The sequence below is a fragment of the Anomaloglossus baeobatrachus genome, unplaced genomic scaffold (genome assembly GCF_048569485.1).
Source record: "Anomaloglossus baeobatrachus isolate aAnoBae1 unplaced genomic scaffold, aAnoBae1.hap1 Scaffold_71, whole genome shotgun sequence".
In the NCBI taxonomy this organism is placed as follows: Eukaryota; Metazoa; Chordata; class Amphibia; order Anura; family Aromobatidae; genus Anomaloglossus; species Anomaloglossus baeobatrachus.
In genome coordinates, this window is record NW_027445085.1 from 655,560 (window position 1) to 673,338 (window position 17,779).

General features: G+C 47.0%; 1 pseudogene; it reads left to right on the plus strand.

Moving 5' to 3' along the window:
* Positions 1-17,062: 17,062 nt before the first annotated feature.
* Positions 17,063-17,269, plus strand: LOC142287108 (U2 spliceosomal RNA; annotated as a pseudogene).
* Positions 17,270-17,779: the final 510 nt, after the last annotated feature.

The following is a 17,779-nucleotide window of genomic DNA, read 5'->3' on the forward strand; positions in this document are numbered from 1 at the left end:
TCTCCCTTTTTTCCAAAAATTGGGCCCCACACACACCCACCCATTCAGTGGCAGCAGTTGTGCCCCAGTTGTACACTTCACAGCTACATTTGCATCAAGCACATTCAAAAATACGCTATTCTTAACCGTCCCCAGGATGACACCGGGGTAGGTAGCAAAGTCTTTCCTGATCCCAGCTCTGTTCATCTTGGCTTCAAGCACATTCAAAAATACGCCATTCTTATCCGTCCCCAGGATGACACCGGGGTAGGTAGATAAAGTTTTTGCTGACCATGACTTGTTCATCTTGGCTTCTTTTAAAAACACAGCAAGCAAGGGTTACTCCAAGCGGAGTCTCCCTTTTTTCCAAAAATTGGGCCACACAGACACCCACCCCATCAGTGGCAGCACTTGGGCCCTAGTTGCAAACAGGATGTTTTGATTTGCATCAAGCACATTCAAAAATACGCCATAATTAACCGTCCCCAGGATGACACCGGGGTAGGTAGCAAAGTCTTTCCTGATCCCAGCTCTGTTCATCTTGGCTTCTTTTAAAAACACAGCAAGCAAGGGTTACTCCAAGCGGAGTCTCCCTTTTTTCCAAAAATTGGGCCACACAGACACCCACCCCATCAGTGGCAGCACTTGGGCCCTAGTTGCAAACAGGATGTTTTGATTTGCATCAAGCACATTCAAAAATACGCCATAATTAACCGTCCCCAGGATGACACCGGGGTAGGTAGCAAAGTCTTTTCTGATCCCAGCTCTGTTCATCTTGGCTTCTTTTAAAAACACAGCAAGCAAGGGTTACTCCAAGCGGAGTCTCCCTTTTTTCCAAAAATTGGGCCACACAGACACCCACCCCATCAGTGGCAGCACTTGGGCCCTAGTTGCAAACAGGATGTTTTGATTTGCATCAAGCACATTCAAAAATACGCCATTCTTATCCGTCCCCAGGATGACACCGGGGTAGGTAGATAAAGTCTTTGCTGACCCATGACTTGTTCATCTTGGCTTCTTTTAAAAACACAGCAAGCAAGGGTTACTCCAAGCGGAGTCTCCCTTTTTTCCAAAAATTGGGCCACACAGACACCCACCCCATCAGTGGCAGCACTTGGGCCCTAGTTGCAAACAGGATGTTTTGATTTGCATCAAGCACATTCCAAAATTCGCCATAATTAACCGTCCCCAGGATGACACCGGGGTAGGTAGCAAAGTCTTTCCTGATCCCAGCTCTGTTCATCTTGGCTTCTTTTAAAAACACAGCAAGCAAGGGTTACTCCAAGCGGAGTCTCCCTTTTTTCCAAAAATTGGGCCACACAGACACCCACCCCATCAGTGGCAGCACTTGGGCCCTAGTTGCAAACAGGATGTTTTGATTTGCATCAAGCACATTCAAAAATACGCCATAATTAACCGTCCCCAGGATGACACCGGGGTAGGTAGCAAAGTCTTTCCTGATCCCAGCTCTGTTCATCTTGGCTTCTTTTAAAAACACAGCAAGCAAGGGTTACTCCAAGCGGAGTCTCCCTTTTTTCCAAAAATTGGGCCACACAGACACCCACCCCATCAGTGGCAGCACTTGGGCCCTAGTTGCAAACAGGATGTTTTGATTTGCATCAAGCACATTCAAAAATACGCCATAATTAACCGTCCCCAGGATGACACCGGGGTAGGTAGCAAAGTCTTTCCTGATCCCAGCTCTGTTCATCTTGGCTTCTTTTAAAAACACAGCAAGCAAGGGTTACTCCAAGCGGAGTCTCCCTTTTTTCCAAAAATTGGGCCCCACACACACCCACCCCTTCAGTGGCAGCAGTTGTGCCCCAGTTGTACACTTCACAGCTACATTTGCATCAAGCACATTCAAAAATACGCTATTCTTAACCGTCCCCAGGATGACACCGGGGTAGGTAGCAAAGTCTTTCCTGATCCCAGCTCTGTTCATCTTGGCTTCTTTTAAAAACACAGCAAGCAAGGGTTACTCCAAGCGGAGTCTCCCTTTTTTCCAAAAATTGGGCCACACAGACACCCACCCCATCAGTGGCAGCACTTGGGCCCTAGTTGCAAACAGGATGTTTTGATTTGCATCAAGCACATTCAAAAATACGCCATAATTAACCGTCCCCAGGATGACACCGGGGTAGGTAGCAAAGTCTTTCCTGATCCCAGCTCTGTTCATCTTGGCTTCTTTTAAAAACACAGCAAGCAAGGGTTACTCCAAGCGGAGTCTCCCTTTTTTCCAAAAATTGGGCCACACAGACACCCACCCCATCAGTGGCAGCACTTGGGCCCTAGTTGCAAACAGGATGTTTTGATTTGCATCAAGCACATTAAAAAATACGCCATAATTAACCGTCCCCAGGATGACACCGGGGTAGGTAGCAAAGTCTTTCCTGATCCCAGCTCTGTTCATCTTGGCTTCTTTTAAAAACACAGCAAGCAAGGGTTACTCCAAGCGGAGTCTCCCTTTTTTCCAAAAATTGGGCCCCACACACACCCACCCCTTCAGTGGCAGCAGTTGTGCCCCAGTTGTACACTTCACAGCTACATTTGCATCAAGCACATTCAAAAATACGCTATTCTTAACCGTCCCCAGGATGACACCGGGGTAGGTAGCAAAGTCTTTCCTGATCCCAGCTCTGTTCATCTTGGCTTCTTTTAAAAACACAGCAAGCAAGGGTTACTCCAAGCGGAGTCTCCCTTTTTTCCAAAAATTGGGCCACACAGACACCCACCCCATCAGTGGCAGCACTTGGGCCCTAGTTGCAAACAGGATGTTTTGATTTGCATCAAGCACATTCAAAAATACGCCATAATTAACCGTCCCCAGGATGACACCGGGGTAGGTAGCAAAGTCTTTCCTGATCCCAGCTCTGTTCATCTTGGCTTCTTTTAAAAACACAGCAAGCAAGGGTTACTCCAAGCGGAGTCTCCCTTTTTTCCAAAAATTGGGCCCCACACACACCCACCCCTTCAGTGGCAGCAGTTGTGCCCCAGTTGTACACTTCACAGCTACATTTGCATCAAGCACATTCAAAAATACGCTATTCTTAACCGTCCCCAGGATGACACCGGGGTAGGTATGTCCAGGAGTAGAGATGAGCGAACCGGTCCCGGTTCGGCTCGAGGTCGGTTCGCCGAACGGAGCTCCCGTTCGAGTTCGGCTCGTCGAACGTTCGACGAACCGAACTCGAGCCAATAGGAAACAATGGCAGGCAATCACAAACACAGTAAAACACCTAGAAAACACCCTCAAAGGTGTCCAAAAGGTGACAAACAACTCACAACACAACACAAACACATGGGAAAGTGACAAGGACATATACTCATGCGAAAACAAAACAGCTGGACAAGGAAAAAGAGGAGGACACACAGATATAGGCATGGCACGCCATTCTAAAATCATGTAAAACACCGCAAGGTGACTCCAAGAGGAGTCTCCCTTTTTTCCAAAAATTGGGCCCCACACACACCCACCCCTTCAGTGGCAGCAGTTGTGCCCCAGTTGTACACTTCACAGCTACATTTGCATCAAGCACATTCAAAAATACGCTATTCTTAACCGTCCCCAGGATGACACCGGGGTAGGTAGCAAAGTCTTTCCTGATCCCAGCTCTGTTCATCTTGGCTTATTTTAAAAACACAGCAAGCAAGGGTTACTCCAAGCGGAGTCTCCCTTTTTTCCAAAAATTGGGCCACACAGACACCCACCCCATCAGTGGCAGCACTTGGGCCCTAGTTGCAAACAGGATGTTTTGATTTGCATCAAGCAAAATCAAAAATACGCCATAATTAACCGTCCCCAGGATGACACCGGGGTAGGTAGCAAAGTCTTTCCTGATCCCAGCTCTGTTCATCTTGGCTTCTTTTAAAAACACAGCAAGCAAGGGTTACTCCAAGCGGAGTCTCCCTTTTTTCCAAAAATTGGGCCACACAGACACCCACCCCATCAGTACTTTACCCTCCACACCAGTCCCAAGCTGGAAGCACTGCAGCACTGCCTCGGCGAAGCGGCAACAGGCTGTGCTGCAGCTAATCTGCATAGGTGACAAACCCCACAATGCAGAAGAGGTGTGGACAGCTCTAAAACAGCATGCAGATCACTGGCTCACACCTCTGAACCTAAAGCCAGGAAAGGTTGTGTGTGACAATGGCCGGAACCTGGTGGCGGCTTTGAGGCGAGGCCAGATGACACATGTTCCATGCGTGGCCCATGTGCTCAACCTCGTGGTTCAGCGGTTTCTAAACTCATACCCAGAGCTGTCTGATCTGCTGGTAAAAGTTCGCCGCCTGTCTGCACATTTTCGAAAGTCACCTACTGCTTCAGCCGGCCTTGCCGGCTTTCAGCGTCATTTGCATCTTCCGGCTCACAGACTGGTGTGTGATGTCCCCACGCATTGCTGATATGTGCCCGTTCAAGTGTCTCGGGAATTTTCAACAGATCCGTCCGAAGGTGGATGGCCCCTTATTATGTCACGAGGATGGGTCCTTTTTATCGAGATACCAATTTGTGAGTGTTTTTAGGGCATGTTTGAAGTCGTTGGGGTTAGATCCGAAGTCTTTCGGATTGGGGCAGCGAAGGAGGCCTCTATATGCGGCCTACCGGAGGAGACAGTTAAGCAGATTGGTAGGTGGAAGTCGCAGCGCTTTAAGTCGTATGTACGTCCCCAGGTGGTTGTTGGCAATTGAGGGGAAAAGGGGGGGGTATTAGGGTAGCAATGGGGGGGTGAGAGTGTGTGTTTTTTGTCAATTTGGTTTGGTGAGGCAATAAAATGGTGTCGTCTGTACATTTTGTATTGCAGAAGCACCCCCCCTTCCTTCCCTGGTCTGGATCCTTGGCCACTCTTATGTGTATTGGGGAGCCCGACGAGCGGACGCGAGATGGAACGGGAGACAGCTAGGTTTTGAGAAGGACCTGGCTCTCGTGCGATGGCTCGGTGTTCGGGGGTTAGGGTGGAACAGGGTGTTGCAGGAGGTGCATAGATATGCCCGGTTGGACAGACCTCCTGACATCTTAGTGTTGCATGCCGGGGGGAATGATTTGGGTGGGCGTCCTTTTCGAATCTTGATAACGGACATCAAACATGATTTGTTACGGTTATGGGTGTCGTTTCCAGGTCTAACGATAGTCTGGTCGGAGATAGTAGCGAGAAAGAGTTGGCAGAAAGCGCGGTCAGTTGACAGGTTGAACAAGGCGCGGGCGAAGGTTAATAGGGCGATCTCGAAGTTTGTTAGTCGGAACGGGGGTATAGCAATACGGCATGTTGAGTTGGAAAGGACGGAAGAGGAATTTTGGTTGGCTGACGGGGTACACCTTAATGCGGTGGGAACTGACTTATGGGCTCTTGGCTTGCAGGGAGGTATTGAGAGGGCCCTTTGCTTGCGGGGGGTCTCAGGCACTTGAAGGGTTTCAAGGTGCCTTCGTTGTGGTGTTGTTTATTGGTGGGTCCTTGAAGTTGGTTTAAAATTGGTTCGGGGATTCATCCGGGTATGGATCCCCTCATTGGCAGAATTGATGGTCCCCTAGTGATTTTGGGGGGGAACCCCGACGGGGTATGTCGGGGCCCCTGGGGGTGTGGTTGGGGTTGACGGAGGATTAACCCTAACCATTTGGTGCTACTGAGTCAGTGTGGGTAACGGCTGGGAGCAAGTTGAGGTTTTTTATTGCTCGGTTATGGGAATCACCAGGGTTTTGGTAGCTTCAAGGACCTTACCACATTGCAAATTTTATTGGTTATGTATTCTTGTTAATAAAATGGCTGCTATGGCCAAAATTATCCAAAGATAAATTTGTGTCTGTGTAATTACTTTTAAATAAGAAATGGGAATGGAGGTGTGGGGTATGAAAGGAAGACCGGAGTCAACAATTCCAGGGTCAAGCATGTTTATTTGCGTAAGCTTCGTTCCAGGGTAGAAAGGGTAAGAGTGCCTTTCAGAATTCGAAGTGGTCGGACTGTACGGACCACCAAGAACTGCAGGAGAGCTTGAACATCTTCCCATGGATGTGCGACATCCTCCCTCATCAGTTACGTAGGTAAGCAGGTTCTCAGCATTGCAGCCCATTTGTTGTCTTAAGTTAGTTAAGCGGGGTTAACTAACCTGTCAGTTCAGCCTCAGGTCTAAAGCAGAGGCCTGGACTCCACTCCTTACTCCTCACTCCACAACTCTCCTTAAAAACAACTGACTCCTTTTTCCTGCCCCGGGGTCTCCAGACCCTTAGGTGGGCGTTTCCTTCCGTCTGGTCCTGCCCACTGGTGTGCCTGTCTTTCCCTGGGGGAGGTGACTAGGGTTTTCTGGTTGGCTTTGTGTGACTTAGGTGAGGGAAGTTGTTATGCGGGGGCCTATGTGTGACTACCTGCAGTGTCAGGGCGTCACATATGTATGTGTGTATGTCTGCTAAAGGAATCCGCACCGTCATATTTACAAACACAAAATTTTGACTCTATGCACAGAAGAGAGTCATGCTATTTACATGATTTGTGTTTTTTTACCTTTTAAAACTATCATTAAATGTTAAGTTTTAGTTAGGGATTTATGCTTCTGTCTGTCTCTCTCCCAGTCTCTGTCATCTGTCTGTCTCTGTGTGTCTCTATCTCTATCCATGTCTCTCTGTCTCTCTATCTCTGTCTGTCTCTCTGTGTCTGTCTGTCTTTCTCTCTTTGTGGCTGTCTGTTTCTATGTCTGTCTGTCTCTTTTCCAGGTCTGTCTCTTTTCCAGGTCTGTCTCTTTCCCTGTCTGTCTGTCTCTTCCCCTGTCTGTCTCTTCCCCTGTCTGTCTCTTCCCCTGTCTGTCTCTGTATTTCTTTGTCTGTCTCTGTCTGTCTCTTCCCCTGTCTGTCTCTTTCCCTGTCTCTCTCTGCCTGTCTCTCTTTGTCTCTCTCTGTCTGACTCATTCCCCGTTTGTCTCTTTCCCTGTCTATCTCTGTATTTCTTTGTCTGTCTCTATCTGTCTGTCTCTCTCTGTCTGTCTCTTCCCCTGTCTGTCTGTTTCCCTGTCGGTCTGCCTTTTCTCCTGCCTGTCTCTGTATGTTTGTCTTTGTCTGTTTCCCTATCTGCCTCTGTCTCTTTCTCTGTCTCTGTCTGTCTGCCTTTTTTCCCTGTCTATCTCTGTCTGTCTCTTTCCCTGTCTGCCTCTGTCTGTTTGTCTCTGTCTCTTTCCCTGTCTGTCTATGCCTATCTGTCTCTGTCTGTTTGTCTCTCAGTCTGTGTCTGTCTCTCTCTATCTGTCTCCCCACTGACATCATATTATCTCACACATAAGCTTCTTATACTATGAATGTCCTTTGTTCCTATAGCAACCAATCACAGCTGCTATTAATAACTTGCAGCTCCCACCTCCATTCAGTTTAATGGAGGCAGGTTTTTTGGAGAGTAACTGTAAAGGTTAAATATTCCTGTTAAAACATAGTCTACAACGTTCCCTGAGTCACATGAGGTGTCTGCAAAATTTTGTGTTTGTAAATATGACGGTGCGGATTCCTTTAGCAGACATACACACATACATATGTGACGCCCTGACACTGCAGATAGTCACACATAGGCCCCCGCATAACAACTTCCCTCACCTAAGTCACACAAAGCCAACCAGAAAACCCTAGTCACCTCCCCTAGGGAAAGACAGGCACACCAGTGGGCAGGACCAGACGGAAGGAAACGCCCACCTAGGGGTCTGGAGACCCCGGGGCAGGAAAAAGGAGTCAGTTGTTTTTAAGGAGAGTTGTGGAGTGAGGAGTAAGGAGTGGAGTCCAGGCCTCTGCTTTAGACCTGAGGCTGAACTGACAGGTTAGTTAACCCCGCTTAACTAACTTAAGACAACAAATGGGCTGCAATGCTGAGAACCTGCTTACCTACGTAACTGATGAGGGAGGATGTCGCAAATCCATGGGAAGATGTTCAAGCTCTCCTGCAGTTCTTGGTGGTCCGTACAGTCTGACCACTTCGAATTCTGAAAGGCACTCTTACCCTTTCTACCCTGGAACGAAGCTTACGCAAATAAACATGCTTGACCCTGGAATTGTTGACTCCGGTCTTCCTTTCATACCCCACACCTCCATTCCCATTTCTTATTTAAAAGTAATTACACAGACACAAATTTATCTTTGGATAATTTTGGCCATAGCAGCCATTTTATTAACAAGAATACATAACCAATTAAATTTGCAATGTGGTAAGGTCCTTGAAGCTACCAAAACCCTGGTGATTCCCATAACCGAGCAATAAAAAACCTCAACTTGCTCCCAGCCGTTACCCACACTGGCTCAGGAGCACCAAATTATAAGGGTTAATCCTCCGTCAACCCCAACCACACCCCCAGGGGCCCCGACATACCCCGTCGGGGTTCCCCCCCAAAATCACCAGGGGACCATCAATTCTGCCAATGAGGGGATCCATACCCGGATGAATCCCCGAACCAATTTTAAACCAACTTCAAGGACCCACCAATAAACAACACCACAACGAAGGCACCTTGAAACCCTTCAAGTGCCTGAGACCCCCCGCAAGCAAAGGGCCCTCTCAATACCTCCCTGCAAGCCAAGAGCCCATAAGTCAGTTCCCACCGCATTAAGGTGTACCCCGTCAGCCAACCAAAATTCCTCTTCCGTCCTTTCCAACTCAACATGCCGTATTGCTATACCCCCGTTCCGACTAACAAACTTCGAGATCGCCCTATTAACCTTCGCCCGCGCCTTGTTCAACCTGTCAACTGACCGCGCTTTCTGCCAACTCTTTCTCGCTACTATCTCTGACCAGACTATCGTTAGACCTGGAAACGACGCCCATAACCGTAACAAATCATGTTTGATGTCCTTTATCAAGATTCGAAAAGGACGCCCACCCAAATCATTCCCCCCGGCATGCAACACTAAGATGTCAGGAGGTCTGTCCAACCGGGCGTATCTATGCACCTCCTGCACCCTAACCCCCGAACACCGAGCCATCGCACGAGAGCCAGGTCCTTCTCAAAACCTAGCTGTCTCCAGTTCCATCTCGCGTCCGCTCGTCGGGCTCCCCAATACACATAAGAGTGGCCAAGGATCCAGACCAGGGAAGGAAGGGGGGGTGCTTCTGCAATACAAAATGTACAGACGACACCATTTTATTGCCTCACCAAACCAAATTGACAAAAAACACACACTCTCACCCCCCCCATTGCTACCCTAATACCCTAATACCCCCCCCCTTTTCCCCTCAATTGCCAACAACCACCTGGGGACGTACATACGACTTAAAGCGCTGCGACTTCCACCTACCAATCTGCTTAACTGTCTCCTCCGGTAGGCCGCATATAGAGGCCTCCGTCGCTGCCCCAATCCGAAAGACTTCGGATCTAACCCCAACGACTTCAAACATGCCCTAAAAACACTCACAAATTGGTATCTCGATAAAAAGATATATGTAATAAGGGGCCATCCACCTTCGGACGGATCTGTTGAAAATTCCCGAGACACTTGAACGGGCACATATCAGATGCCACAACCATCCCCAAACGGACTAGTCTACCCACACCTCTCTGATCAGTTTTCGATTTCCTAATCCAAAATTCAACTCCGTTTTCCACTGACATAATGTCACCCCAATCCAAGCCCCCGGGGAACGCCTTACTGGGCGATACCAACTCCCCAACCCGCAGGGCTCCAAAAAACGCCAAAGAAAAGGCTAACTTAAACAAACTCACCTCAAACGGAGATAGACAAACCCCCCACAACGCCCTACCCAGCCGGGTAGGGACCCAGCCCAGCCCAGCTGGGACCCAGTTTGAGCGAGGAACGGAACAAGTCCTTCCCACACCAAGGTTTGCAGGCCCTACCTCAGTCAGGGTTTCACCCACACTCTACAGCTCCGGAATGTCATGCTCTTCAGCCTCCTCCTCCTCCTGCGCATCCTCATCCACTTTACCCTCCACACCAGTCCCAAGCTGGAAGCACTGCAGCACTGCCTCGGCGAAGCGGCAACAGGCTGTGCTGCAGCTAATCTGCATAGGTGACAAACCCCACAATGCAGAAGAGGTGTGGACAGCTCTAAAACAGCATGCAGATCACTGGCTCACACCTCTGAACCTAAAGCCAGGAAAGGTTGTGTGTGACAATGGCCGGAACCTGGTGGCGGCTTTGAGGCGAGGCCAGCTGACACATGTTCCATGCGTGGCCCATGTGCTCAACCTCGTGGTTCAGCGGTTTCTAAACTCATACCCAGAGCTGTCTGATCTGCTGGTAAAAGTTCGCCGCCTGTCTGCACATTTTCGAAAGTCACCTACTGCTTCAGCCGGCCTTGCCGGCTTTCAGCGTCATTTGCATCTTCCGGCTCACAGACTGGTGTGTGATGTCCCCACGCATTGGAATTCAACTCTGCACATGTTGATCAGGATATGTGAGCAGAAGAGGGCAGTTGTTGAGTACCTGCATCACCTAAGCCATCGGGAAATGGGTCAAACTCCACACATAACACCTGAGGAGTGGAGATGGATGTCCGACCTATGTACCATCCTCCAAAACTTTGAGGACTCCACCAAGATGGTGAGCGGCGATGACGCCATTATTAGCGTCACCATACCGCTTCTCTGCCTTCTAAAACGGTCTCTGCTCAAAACCAAACATGATGCATTGCAGGCGGAACACGATGAGTTGGAGCAAGAAACAGTAGTGGGTGTGGGTGATAACACACAGCCCAGCCTCGTCTCATCACAACGTGCAGTGGAGGACTATGACGAGGAGGAAGATGAAGACATGGAGCAACTCTCCGACCAAATTGAGGATATGACATGCATACCAGTCATATGCTCAGTTCAGCGTGGCTGGCCAGAGGACAGGGTAGATGAGGAGGAGGAGGAGGAGAAGGAGGAGGACAGCATGTTCAGTCATCGTGTTGGTCTGGATATTGAAGTGATGGCTGTTAAGAGTCTGGCGCACATGGATGACTTTATGGTAAGCTGCCTGTCTCGTGACCCTCGCGTTAAGAACATCTTGGCCGACAATCATTACTGGTTGGTAACACTGTTAGACCCACGCTACAAGGAGAACTTTATGTCTCTTATTCCCGAGGCGGAGAGGTCAGCCAAAATGCAGCAGTTCTGGAAGGCCATAGTCACGGAAGTAGGCAAAGCATTCCCTTCACAAAACGCTAGCGTCATAATTGTAACACTATTAGTTAAAAGAAAGGGATAAACTGTAAAAAAAACAAAATAAGGCATAACTTTTTTTTAACATCAATTTTTTTTTTTTAGATTTAACCAAAGAATGTGCACATTTGTTATAATAAACAAGTGAAAAATGTTGAAAATCAGTCATCCAAAGGTGTGTGAAAAAAAAATATATATATGGTACCAATAAAAATGTCACTTTGTCCTGCAAAGAATGCAGCCCCCCACATTATTTTTTTCCTCTGTGCGGCCCATACACCCAGCCGAGTTTGAGACCCCCTGCCTTACACTATATAGATATCATGTTCATTCCCCATCTATCTTGCTCAGGAGAGCATCTCCCTCCCCCGGCACCAAGAGCAGCTCATACTGAATTGTTACAATGACTACATTGACACCCCCATACTTTGCACTGACGAGGGGCAAGCACCCCGAAACACCGTGTCTGCAAATTGGGATTCTGATCTGGCTTATATATCCTGAGTCATATTGCAATGGATTGTTGAAAATCCACTTGTGACTTTTAGGATCGCTACTTCCAATAGGTGGCGCTGTGCTAGAGTTTGTCTCCTTTACTGGAGAGACAATTTGTACATTGACTAGTAACACTGCACACAGAAATGCACCTTAATATTCCACTGTTAACCCTTTCCTCCCAGCAGTAACACACAACTCCTCACCTTGATATCATGGTGATTTATGGTCAGAATGACTTCAATGCGATCAGTGATTTCTATTCTAGCTCTGCTCACATAGATTTTATATCCACACTCAACTATAGGCCGTTCTTCATATTTTGGGGGTTTTTAGTCAGATATACTAGTTTGTGCCTGTATAGTATTGGTGTAGATGGGAGTGTAGGGCATGGGTTACATGGCACTGTGGTGGGATACTGATGGGAGGTATTGGTGCTGTGTTTGAGGCTTCTACTGGGTATTTTCCTACAAATACTGGAACAGCTCACTGCTTAGAATGATCCTTCCCAGCTCTATAATATATTATATATACCCCACAATGCAGGCTCACACACACATTTGTCTCAAGTGTGTTGTAGGGACACAGATGCAGTCTTGGTCATGTGACTAAAGGCTACTTTACACACTGCGATATCGGTCCTGATATCGCTAGTGTGGGTACCCGCCCCCATCTGTTGCGCGACACGGGCAAATTGCTGCCCATGCTGCACAACACCGAACAGAACCAGTCACACATACTTACCTGCCCGGCGACGTCGCTGTGACCGGCGAACCGCCTCCTTTCTAAGGGGGCGGTTCGTGCGGCGTCACAGCAACGTCACTGAGCGACCGCCCAATAGCAGTGGAGGGGCGGAGATGAGTGGCCGGAACATCCCGCCCACCTCCTTCCTTCCTCATAGCGGCTTTGAGGCAGGTAAGGAGAGGTTCCTCGTTTCTGCGGTGTCACACGGAGCAATGTGTGCTGCCGCAGGAGCGACGAACTACATCGTTACTGCTGCAGTAACGATAATCGAGAATGGAGACCCATGTCACCGATGAGCGATTTTGCACGTTTTTGCAACGATGCAAAATCGCTCATCGGTGTCACACGCAGCAACATCGCTAATGCGGCCGGATGTGCGTCACAAATTCCGTGACCCCAACGACTCCGCATTAGCGATGTCGCAGCGTGTAAAGCCCCCTTTAGTGGGAGTGGTGTACAGGGTCTTAGCAGTAAAGAGTATTCCATATTTCTGCCAGATACCCACAGAGATATTGAAATCTGAAAAAAGAGACTTCTGCTCATTGAAGGTAAGAACTGCTCACATAGCGTTCAACTCCACAGCAAACGTGTGCTCTAGCACTGGCATCTCAGCAGGGATATTCCCCTACTACACATGTGTGTCTGGGTCGCTGTGACAGTTTACAGGACATAACTCAGGGCACCTAGACAGAAGGCAGAGGGACTACTTTCTATTTCTGGTGTAGAGCTTAGTACAATATATATATATATACTATTACATGTGACACATGTACCTTGTATTACCATTATTCGCTGTATATGAACCCCTTTTCTCCGGGCATTATTTGTCTATAGCATTTTTCACGAACCTGAGGCAACTGAGAACCCTTCAGTGAAGGAATTCCACTAACCCTCACAATACCAACCAGGGGCCTCCCTGCAGTAACTCAGGTAGTTGTACCCATTCTCTTTCCGCATTCTATGTGTTCTTCTTCTTTCTTCTTTTTTTTCTTTTTTCTTCTTTTTATTTCTATCATGTAGTTCAGGGGTTTATAGATATATGTCCTGCATCTCATATTTCCTTTAGTGGTGCTTCTTACCCATTCTCATATCATTTACCCTAGTATTTCATGATCCTGAGGCGACTGAGAACCCTTTAATAAAGGAATCCTTTTTCACTTGAATTGTCAAGTGATACTTACCAGTGACTATCACGTAATGTTACAGGTAGTTGCATTTTCTTCCTCTTCTTTCTCTCCTTTCTTCTTTGTCACACGGTCCATTGTGTTATAGCCCACGTGTCATGATAACACTTGTACCATCTTTTCATTTAGATTCCACCTACAATTATTTACCGATTCCAGTTCTGAAATAGGCTTTCATCATCTACTCACTAGAATTCTCAAGTGCATAAGGTACTGAGACATATACATGTTCACACCATTATAAAGAACAAAGTATAAACATTGAGGTTTTTCTCACACCCATGTTCCTGTGTTCTTTGATATGATATGTGTTCATTTCCTTCACTATATAGGATTGCAAGTTTTCCATTTGTACCTTAATGGCAATGACGCTATACAATTGAACACATATCATCCTGTTATCCATATAGGTGTGTATTTACCTGCTTGACTATTTTTGGTTGTTTGATCCAGAATGTTTCTCCAGATAGGTCATGTGGAAATTTTCTTTCCTCAGTACAAATGTTTTCACTATGGCTTTGGAAAAATTTTTTGTATGTGCATCATGGTTATTTGACCCATTGTACTCTCAAGTAGCAATATATTGTACTGTTATGTTGTACTATGTACTAATTACGTGTTTATATGGTTTTGTAACCCTTTATGATCTTAGATAACTTTATCCTTGATAAAGACCTAAAAACAAGGTCGAAACGTTGGATGAATTATCCTTTTGCACAAATAAAGAATTTTCAGCATTCCAAGAGTTCTTTTCTTACGTTATTGATCACTATAGTGTGCCAGAGCTATTTCTATTGAATTGACTCTTATTTTTTCTGAGCACCTGCTATATACACAGTGAGCCAGACATATTCAAGTTTCATTCAGAAGGCAGAGGGAAGCCTTAGCAGCTGAGCCTATATCTTGGCTTGTGAGCATTAGAACAGGCCGGCGATTACAGGGTAACATGAAAAATGTCCAGCTTGCATTATGACTAGAACATGACAATATCCTTTTAAGTACTAACCTATGATGCGTTCCTAAGCAGTTGATGTTATATGTTCTACATTTCATTTTCTGCATACTTTACAAGTAGTAGAATTTGCTTTGATATAGGCAACTGGATTTTCACAATGAAAAGGCAAAGGATAACGCCCGAAAAAGACGCCATACATTATGTCAGTGCCATCACTGACAAACCTGGATTGACCATGAAATACATCAATCCCCTTAAAGGTGAGTTAAAACAAGTTTTAACTAAATTGCCTTAATATTGTCATGCATTAGAATGACTGTCTTAGGTAATGATAAATATTTTCTACAGGAAGAGGAGTGTTTGCTGAAACTGAAATCGAAAAAGGGAGTTTTGTTGCAGAATATCGAGGCGAGCTCACGTATGCACTTACGATGGTAGACAACTACTCGAGATTTATGGTTGTGGTACAAGTCAAAGATCTAATGGCCCATACTGCAGCGAAGGTCTTCCAAGCACACTTATGCAGACCTCATGGCTACTCAGAGAGAGTCCTCACAGATCAAGGCACTGCCTTTGAAGCGGAAATCTTCAAGGACTTCTGCAGCTTTTACCGATGCAGGAAGATGCGCACTACACCCTACCATGCTCAAACCAATGGTTATCAACCTGCTCAGGACTTTACCCCATATTCCAGATGTGGCCTTACAAGTGATTTATAGAGGGTTAACAATACGTTGGGATCACCGGATCTAATCTCCCTTTTTATACACCCTAAAATCTTGTTTGCTTTAGAATAAACAATAACATCATAAAGGTATAGCAGTACCGTTTCAAAGTTTCGGTGTCCCAAGCAGCATTCCATCAGCCTCTGGAAGGTTCCTGGCAAATTGCACAGCTCGAAGGGCATGCTTTTGAACTCGCAGAGACCCATCGGGGTGGCAAAGGCGGTCTTCTCCCGGTCTGCCTCAGCAACGGACACTTGCCAATAGCGACTAGTGAGATCAAGGGTAGAAAAATAATTTGCAGTTCTCAATGCAGCTAGCTATTCCTCAATACAGGGGAGTGGTGCTGTCCTTCTTCTTTAACAGGACCAACGGAGCTGCCCAGAGGCTACAACTGTCACGGATAACCCCAGCCTCCTTCATGTTGCTCAACATGTCCTTGGTACACTGGTAATGTGCAGGTAGTTTTGGCTTATATCTCTCTTTGATGGGTGGGTGTGCACTTGTGGGGATGTAGTGTTTGACCCCTTTTATTCTTCAAAAGTCTAGCGGATGTTTGCTGAAGACTTGCTCGTATTCTTGCACTAGCCTGTAGACCCCCTTCTTGTGATGTGAAGGTGTGGAGTCAGTGCCTACGTGTAATTCCTTACACCACTCCTCTGGCTGACTTGGTGAGCTGTCACTGAATGGGTGGGCTGAAGCAATGGTGGATGCTGCTGTTTGGATAGCATGTGTATCTACTGAGAACAGCTTATCAATGGTGGCAAATCGGAGCAGCTTAATCTCTTGCTCTCCGCAGTTCAACACTCTCATGGGCACTCTTCCCTTCCATATTAATGAATAAAACTATGATGTAAATAGCATATAGATACCCCACAAATGCAGATAAAAGTAGGTTATGGGAAAAGGGGGAAGAGAGAAACAGGAAAATAGTGGAATAAAGTATACCTTCCAGGTGGGAGAGGAAATGGCAGCACAGCCAGTGGAGGTGAAGCAAGGGGAGCCTGCAACTAAAGAGTTGAGAGCGTTATCACATGGTGACTGAGCCTGATTGTAACGGGAGCATAGAGGTGCCGATCCTGTCTTACCTGCGTTGGTGTAGAAGTGGGTGTCCTGTGGTGGAGTCAGCTGTGTGCAGTGGTGGCCGTGGGTTCTTTTATGTGCGACCGTAGTAATAGCTGCGCCCACTTCCTGTATGGGAGTGGAATGCAGTGAGGCTAATGGAACGCACGCCTGCGCATTTGTGTTTAACGTCGCGCATGTGCAGAACGGAGAAAAGGCTGCGCTCACTTCCTAATGAAAGGGAGTGAGACGCAGCTGGGAAGGGAAGGGAAAAGATTAGGGTTTGGGGATGATGAAAGGGCTTTCTACGGGCAAGGATGGCAAAGGGTGGCAGTGACGGAAAGTCAGGCAGCCTGTCCTGTCCTGTCCTGTCCGTCCGTCTTTTTGTATCATGAATTGGAAAGACTGCAAGGGGGAGGGGAGGTGCTTGGAGGAGGAGGAGTTATTCAGATTAATTGCAGTGGGCGGCGGCTGCAAAAAGCATCATTCTTCTTGTTTTTGCTCTGCAAAACAGCCTTTTCAAGGGTTGGCTTGGGTGACAAAATGTCTTCTGTAGGCGTGGGTTTGTCTCCCTCTCCCTAAGATGTGTCCGGTATAGGCCAGGGTGCCACTCAAGGCCGTAACCAATTCGGGTTATAGCTTCTCGGCCTTTTGGCTAAGATCAAGTGTAGTTTCGGAGGACGCTACCTTGGTCGGTACTGGAAGGTGCCTGGGATTGCACGTCTGCCGGCCTTGAGGAAGTGTGTGCGCCTTCTGGTGACACATAGCCCTCTTGTGCCTGGACGGTTCCCAGGCAACGGGAGGCGATCACCTTTGTTATTTTGAAGTCCTACTGATAAACAGAAAAAAAAAAAAATTAAATCTGTTCTTATCAGTTTAATATCTGATACGTCCCCTCTCTGGGGACCATATATTAAATGGATTTTTAGAACAAGGAGATGGAAAAAATCTTGCTCTGTCCACTCCACGCATTGACCTGGTATTGCAGTACCTCCAGGACCGGTGCACCCCTTCTTAACCCAGTTTCCAAAAGCAGAACTCAATTCACCTGATTCAAATGAGCCCCATTAGTGAATTGAAAGAAAGCAAAAACTTTATATGCACCTCAATTTGGCCAATTCACTTTTCACACTTTCACCCTTTTTTTTATCTTTCACACCTTTTACTTGCTTTATTGATGCAAAAGCTGTGCCAAATAGCAAACTCATCTCCACTCAACTTGACCAACTCTGCTATGTCCCGTGCAGTATCTTATTCTCAGTCTTATCTAGATCATTTGCAATTGAATAGAATAGATCCCTTTTGGACACATTGGATTCAGCTGCTGCAGTGACTGCAGGTGTTAGAAGATGCAGACTTGGCATCAGGTGCTGTCTATCAGATTCCACTCCAATTAAAGCTTCCATTGTTTTTCGGTGTTTTCTTTGAGCAATGATGATGTCTTTAGTGATCTGTTGGCTCCCTCTCCTGGAGGAAGAGTTTGCTTGCTCTTGGACTTTCAAAAAGAGAGGTCATGATAGACA